Raw genomic sequence first — 7,244 nt, forward strand, 5'->3', positions numbered from 1 at the left:
AGCATGAGAAAAAAAAGAGAAGAGAATATACAAATAGGGTAAATATAGGCCCTCAATTGGGCTCAGAGGGAGACTACTCCACCTTTGGCATTGCCATTAGCAAAGAAGAAACCACACCTAAGACCCAAACCCAAAGGAAAAATAAAGCTAAAGTACATTATTTAAATCGCTATCTAGGTCAACACTGACTATCTAATTCCAAATCCATTAGAACTAGCGCAGGCCAGGTAGATATTGGAGAAGATAACTCAACCTTCGCAGCCGACTTAACGAGGAAGTCTGCAACCGAATTTGCTTCACGAAGGCAATGAGTTATTTTGCAAGTCAGCGATTGTAGGTATGGAGTCAGACTCATCCACCTTTGTAATCCAATCCATGGGATTTTCTAATTCGAAATGAGGATAACCACAGCCACCAAATCACACTCAATCCAGAGTTTAGTGATCCCCATCTCTCTTGCAACTTCCAAACCCAAAATAACAGCCATTATTTCTGCTTCAAAATTTGTTTGGGACCCCAAAAATTTTCTGAAATACTGCAAAACCTCAGCTATGTCATTTCAGAAAATCCCACCCGCCCCTGCTTTTCCCGGGTTTCCCAGAAAGCATCCGTTTGTGTTGAGCTTAACCCATATATTATATAGTTAATCCCAAGAAATTTTACATATTTCGTGTTTCAATTCTAATGCAATAGTTATTGCTTGTTAAATTGAGAAAAGTAATTTGTTAGGTTAGTCCAGACATAGCTAGGTGTGAATAGACTCAACTGGGTATTTTCACGTCCGACTATGCTTGGGAATGAGAATGTTAGCCTGGCAGGGTTCTTTTCTCCTTAAATTAATTATTACTGAATTAATCAATTGAGTTGATAATTAGGCTCGTATTCGAGTGAGAGGTACTTATTTCTATTTGTTTTATTTTGTTCTAATTTGAATTAGAACTGTCAATTTTTTAATGCAAATCAAAATCAAACAAAAAAGAGAATCTTTGAAATAATGGTCCTCTCTATAGCCATTGAGACACCTAGTGAGGCATCCAATGGCTGGAAAGACCCAGCACTCACCCCAACACATGGACTTTAGCCCAAGCAACCCTAACCATTGCATGCCTCATTTGTTGTCTTTTGACCGGAGAATTCAACGTTTCTAGACGCCACATATGTGAGGTAACGAAATGTCAAACAAATGAAGAGAGAATAAAACTAAAAAAAATAAAAAAAATATAAAAAGGGGGGTGGGGGGGGGGGTTGGTGGGGAATTAAGAAATTCTATAAATTTGGTCGAGAACTGGCACTCCTATGCACAAACACTTCTGCATGTCTCAGCCATAGCTAAAGAAGGAAAGCATTATCGCAATAGCTAGCAACTTTATTTCCTTCTTTTGTTGGGTTCTAGTCCTCCAAATCCAATGGAGTACTCTTGGTTCATGATCCTCTTATCTCTTTGTCTCTGTGTAGCAGCTACCAATGTTTTCCTCATCCTCTTCTCTCAGAGCAAATCCAAGAAAACCAAAATCTCTTTACCACCAGGCCCCCCTTCACTGCCCATAGTAGGCAGCATCTTCTTGCTCAAAAGATTGTTAACCGATGCCGAATCACTCGTCCGTGAACTCTCCTACAAATACGGACCAATCATCGCCATCCGCATTGGCTCTAGCCTCTCAGTATTCATTTCCGGCCATTCATTAGCCCATCAAGCTCTAATCCAGAATGGTGCCGCCTTTAGCTACCGCCCAGTAGCTGTCACTCCCAGCTGTGTCTTTCGAAACACCCATTCAGATACTGGTTCCTCCTCTGGTGCTCGTTGGAGGTTCCTCCGTCGTAACCTCACTTCCGCACTTCTTATCCCTTCTCGGTATAAGTGTTTTGGTCCCGCCCGCACATGGTTCTTGGAAATAACTGATTCGTTGCTCAAATACCATGTTGAGTCAGGCGAGCCTGTGCATGTGGTAGAACCCTTCCGATATGCCATGTTTTCTTTGTTGCTTTTCATGTGCTTTGGTGAGAAACTTGATGAGAAAGTCATCAAAGATATTATGGAAATAGAAGGGAATGTCGTAGCCAATTACAAAAGACTTTCTATGTTCCACGCCTTCCCCACCGCCGCGAGATTCATCTTCAGAAAACAGTTGATTGATATTCGCCGCAAACAAATATCTGCTTTACTTCCTTTGATCCAATCCCGTCGAGAACGAAAGGAGAAGATCAAACAAGAAAACCAAGATGAGAATTTTTTCGCCTACATCGATTCACTCTTCGATCTCGAATTCAAAGATGAAGGAGCAAGGAAGATAAATGATGAAGAAATAGTGCTTCTCATCTGTGAGATTATGGATGCAGGGAGTGACACAGTGTCAACTGTGTTTGAATGGATCATGGCCCACCTTGTGAAGGACCAAACCATCCAAGAAAAGCTTTATTCTGAGATCCAAGAGGTTGTGAATTCAGAAGAAGAGATCAAAGAAGAGGATTTGCAGAAGATGCCATATCTGAAGGCAGTGGTATTAGAAACGCTGAGGTTAAAACCACCTACCCACTTTGTGCTGCCACGTATTGTGGAGGAAGATATTGTGTTGAATGGCTATCTCATTCCCAAGAAAACTATTGTGAATTTTACGGTGGCAGATATGGCGAGGGACCCACAAGTTTGGGAAGATCCTATGGAGTTTAAGCCAGAGAGGTTCTTGGGTGAAGAAGGGGAAGTAGTTGATATCACAGGGAGTAGGGAGATTAAGATGATGCCATTTAGTGCAGGGAGGAGGATTTGCCCTGGACTTGGGTTAGGGACATTGCATTTGGAGTACGTTTTTGGCAAATTTTATTAGGGGTTACAAATGGGTGGCTGTGGATGGACAAGATGTTGACATGTCAGAGAAGCAGGAGTTCACATGGGTGATGAAAACCCCGTTACGGGCCAACGTGTCCCCCAGGGCAAAGTAATAGGAGAGAAAATTAATCCTAATTAATCGTCACTAAGAATAAGTGGGGATCACATCTTTTACCATGTTGCTTTAGTAGGACCGAAATAAAATACTATCGTTAGTGTACTAGTCATATGTTAATTCCATTAGTTCTGTTTTTGTGTTTTTTTTCCCTTGATCGGGCTGCTAGGATTGTAGTTGATGATATTGTTACACTTTATAATTCTCAGATTTGGTGGCTTTGCCCACCTCCTTTCTCTGTAAACAATTCTCCTAGATGGGGTTGATCTTGTTCTAGTGTTGTTGAATAAAAATATTTGGCTGCTGTTGTTAAATAAAGAAAAAAGTAAAAGAAAAATTAGCTCATCAAGTTTGTGATGACTTGAACTGATTAAAGTTATACACTAATATTTTTTGATGGATTTATCTTGTAATATTTATGGGTTCATCACCTTAAAAGTTATTTATAATCCTACTAAGATTAGATATAGTTTTCCTTTTCCATATGGTGAACATCATCGTACGATTGAAAGGTTAGAAGTGCCACCTCCACCTCCACCTCCACCTCCCTCAGTCTCTCGTTCCCTCATTCCCTTCACACCGTTCGACTATCGGAGCTATCGGACTCTGCAAATAAGGCAGTGGTGTAGCATCGTGCGATGGTCAAGTCATTGCTCTACAACTAAGGTAAGAAAACATATTTGTTGTCTGATTTTTTTTCAAAAAAGATTTTGTAACCCATCTTTCCCAAAATCATCTACCCAGTATCTCTCTCGTATCCTCCGGTTGTGGAAACTCTTGAACCTTGATACAAATTCTTAAGCGACTGTGATTACTGGTTATTTATGCTCAATGACTTTTTTCTCTTCTTCTGGTTTATTCTTAGGTAAGGGTTTTATAATCTTAATGGTTGTGAGGAATCTGGGATTATGGAATTTTATTCTCAGAGATGATATAATGTTCCTAGACCCATTGAACACCTTTACTGGAATTGAGAACTACAAATTGATCTCTTGGTCCTTGCATTTCCGTAGCCAAATTCTGTTTCAAAAGATTGCCCTTAAGGTTTATAAGGTATAGCAGCCTTCTGAGAATGTTATTCAGATCAGATTGAACTTGAGGGGTATCTATGGGAAGCAAAGGGCAAATTTCGGGGGACTTCGATGTTGTATGTGGGCTCGTATTCAAGGACCATTTCATCAGGCCTATCTATTATAGGGGTTAAGTGATCATCTGACCACTTGTCAGGGTAAACCAATGTGATCATAACATTGTATGTGCTTGCGATGGGATGGATTCAACTTTCCTCATAAGTTACTGGTGGCATAACCCCTTGCAGAAGTCTCCCCCCCCCCCTTTTTTAATCCATTTCTTTAGCTTTTAGGGAGCAAAGAAAACGCCTAACCAGGCCCTACTATAACACAAGCAATAGATGAGCCCGATTATGAGTCAGGCATGTGCCAGAACCAAGCTGAAAAACTACAGTGCACACGTTAGCGCAACAGTTCTCGTAGATCCGCTTTACTCCATCCAAGTGCTTCCTGGAATAGCACCCTAACTGATCATAAACCAAAAAAGTATGGGTGCTTGTAGATCAGCTCACAAACCTATTACTAAGACACGTTAGCACGCAATGTTAGAGTTTTGGTTTTCTTGCTACGTTAACAGCCTTTGACCCAAGAGCGCTTATAGGTTGCTTGCCCTTGACTCATAATTGGGCTCATAGAGTTGAATCTTTTTATAAAGGTAAGGTGTTTTCTTCGCTCTGTAGTTTGCATCATTTACTTGAGTGTCCCCGACTTTTTGGCTAAGCTGAGCAAGCAATGGTTGTCCACAATCAGCTTCAATCCGACCAAGTGCATACTCTAGTTTTTCAACTGGGTGGGAATAAGAGAATGAAAGGACGAGGGGTGACTATACACGGCATTCTCGACTGTATCTCCAAGGGATAGTTGAACGAGCAACTTATGAATGCTGTTGGGTTGGCAAGCCAATAACTCAAATGCGTTCGGTCTGTTTTTTTAGCAAAAGTCATAGCGTTACCTTACCTTCACTATGATATGGACTCCTAGTTCTTATGGCATAGCACGATGAGATTTTATCATTAATATGATGATGGGAATGGAAACCAAAAGCATGACCAGGGTCTTCATGTAATTATTGTAGCTCCCCAAAAGCTCATTTGACCCCAAGGTGGTATGTATCCCGTAAAAGTTGTCACAATCATTAATAGGAAGATTACAACTCCAAGACACGAAAACAATTCCCTTTTTTTTTGGCTAAAAGATTCAGAATTTCATTAAAAAATGAGAAGAAATTACAAAGATTTCTCAAGAATTGAATTTTAATCCCCCACCTTCGGCATTGCCATCAGCAGGGGAAAAAAAACAGAGAAAAATTAAAATCGGTATCTGGGTCTAGATGCCGCATCATGAGCTACCTCATCGTAGATTTGGTTGGGAAGATAAACATTATTTCTCGAAAGACCAAACTTAGCCGCATCTCTTGATAAAAAAATCAGCAACACAGTTGGCCTCTCTAAAACAATGAGATATTTTTCAAGCAATAGAAGACAAAAATGGGTCCAGTGAAATCCAGTCTTGAACAACAAACTAAGGGATAGATCTGGATTGAATTGCTACCACCACAGCCACTGAATCTGATTCGATCCAGAGGGAATTTGCCCCCAATTCTGTAGCCAATTTAATTCCTTCCATTAGAGTACGAAATTCTGCAACATAATTAGTTTGAACCCCAAGGAACACCTTGAAAGAGCCAGTCACCATGCCAAGGTTGTTATGAATAACTCGACTTGCATCAGCCTTTCCAAGATTGCCCAAAGAACAACCATCCACATTTAATTTCATCCATCCAGAATGGGGCTTACACCAAAATACTTCTAAAATATCAGGCTGATGTCTAGAATCGGTGGACAATCCCAAGCTCCGACAACAAATCAGATCAGAATTTTTTTTTACCTAGTGGTGGAGAGTGACTATTGAGTCCTGCTAGTCTCTTTCGATATTTTCAAAGACACAGAAAGAATTGAGCTTTCTATCTTCAAAACACCTAGCGTTCCTTTCCTTCCAGATATTGTCAGCAACAATAATCATACCCATGGACCAAGGTTCTTTAAGAACCATCACCCTACGCTTTCTGACACACCATTGAACTAGAAGGCTCAAGTCTTCTATTTCAGGCCAATGAACTCCAAAACAGTCCAGAAGCTTTTTCCAGATAGACACAGCAAATTTACAACCCAAAAATAAATGATCAAAAGACTCAGATTCCTCCTCACATAGATTGCATCTAGAAGCTAAATAAATACCTTTTGTAGAAACTGTGCCATCTGTGGGAAGCTTGTTATGCATCAATCGCAAACCAAAAGTAGACTGTCTTGGTTGCAGAAACTTCCCCCAAACCATGGTGCTCCATGGACTTTGGGGTTACGCTTTTTGAGCTCGTCCCAAGCAGAAAAGGAAGAGAAGGCGCCAGATGGAGAGCAGCTCCAAATGCACCTATCATTCAAGTTTGAGTGCAGTAGAGGAATAGAGCAAGCAACTTTAAAACAGTCCTGAAGAATTGGAGATCGAACAACAGGGAAAGCCCATTGAGATTTCTGAATAACATCTGCCACCTTCAGAGTGGAGGTGTTAATGAGAGCAGGATCTAATCCACAGGTTTCAGCAATAGACTTATCTCCAAGCCATGTATTAGACCAAAGTTTAATATCATGCCCATTGCCTATTATCCAAAGCTCTCTGCTAGAGACGAAGTTCCAAACTTTACACAACCTAGGCCAAACAGATGATGATTTATAAGATGTCTTAATGTTTTCATTTCTTAGAAATCTAGTCTTAAACAATCTACTCATACCTGAGCCACCATGCTTAATATTCCAAACTTGCTTTCACAAAAGAGATTTGTTAATGTCATGGAGGTGACAAATTCCCAAACCTCCTTCATCCCTGGCTTGCAAACATTCTCCCATTTAACAGTCACAGCTTTAGAACTATCCACGTCACCTATCCATATGAAGTTTCTCATCCACTTCTCCATCAAGGTGATAAGGGAGCTAGGCCACCAATAAACTGTCAAGTTGTGAATAGGCATTCCCATCATCATAGAGTGAACCAGTTGGACTCTGCCAGCGATCAAGAGGAGTTTTCCTTTCCATCCCGACATTCGGTCCTTCACCTTGTCCAGAATAAAAAAAGAAAAGAAAATTTTTCTTCACACTTCCTTTAAAGATCTAAACCCCAAGGTATTTTGTGGGAAAATGGCAGACAGAAATTCCCAAAGTATCCGAGATATCTCTCGTGCGAG

At 40.6% G+C, this 7,244-nt stretch overlaps 1 pseudogene; it reads left to right on the top strand.

The window, feature by feature from the left end:
• Positions 1 to 1,318: 1,318 nt before the first annotated feature.
• Positions 1,319 to 3,234, top strand: LOC122060471 (annotated as a pseudogene).
• Positions 3,235 to 7,244: the final 4,010 nt, after the last annotated feature.

The sequence above is a fragment of the Macadamia integrifolia genome, chromosome 14 (genome assembly GCF_013358625.1).
Source record: "Macadamia integrifolia cultivar HAES 741 chromosome 14, SCU_Mint_v3, whole genome shotgun sequence".
In the NCBI taxonomy this organism is placed as follows: Eukaryota; Viridiplantae; Streptophyta; class Magnoliopsida; order Proteales; family Proteaceae; genus Macadamia; species Macadamia integrifolia.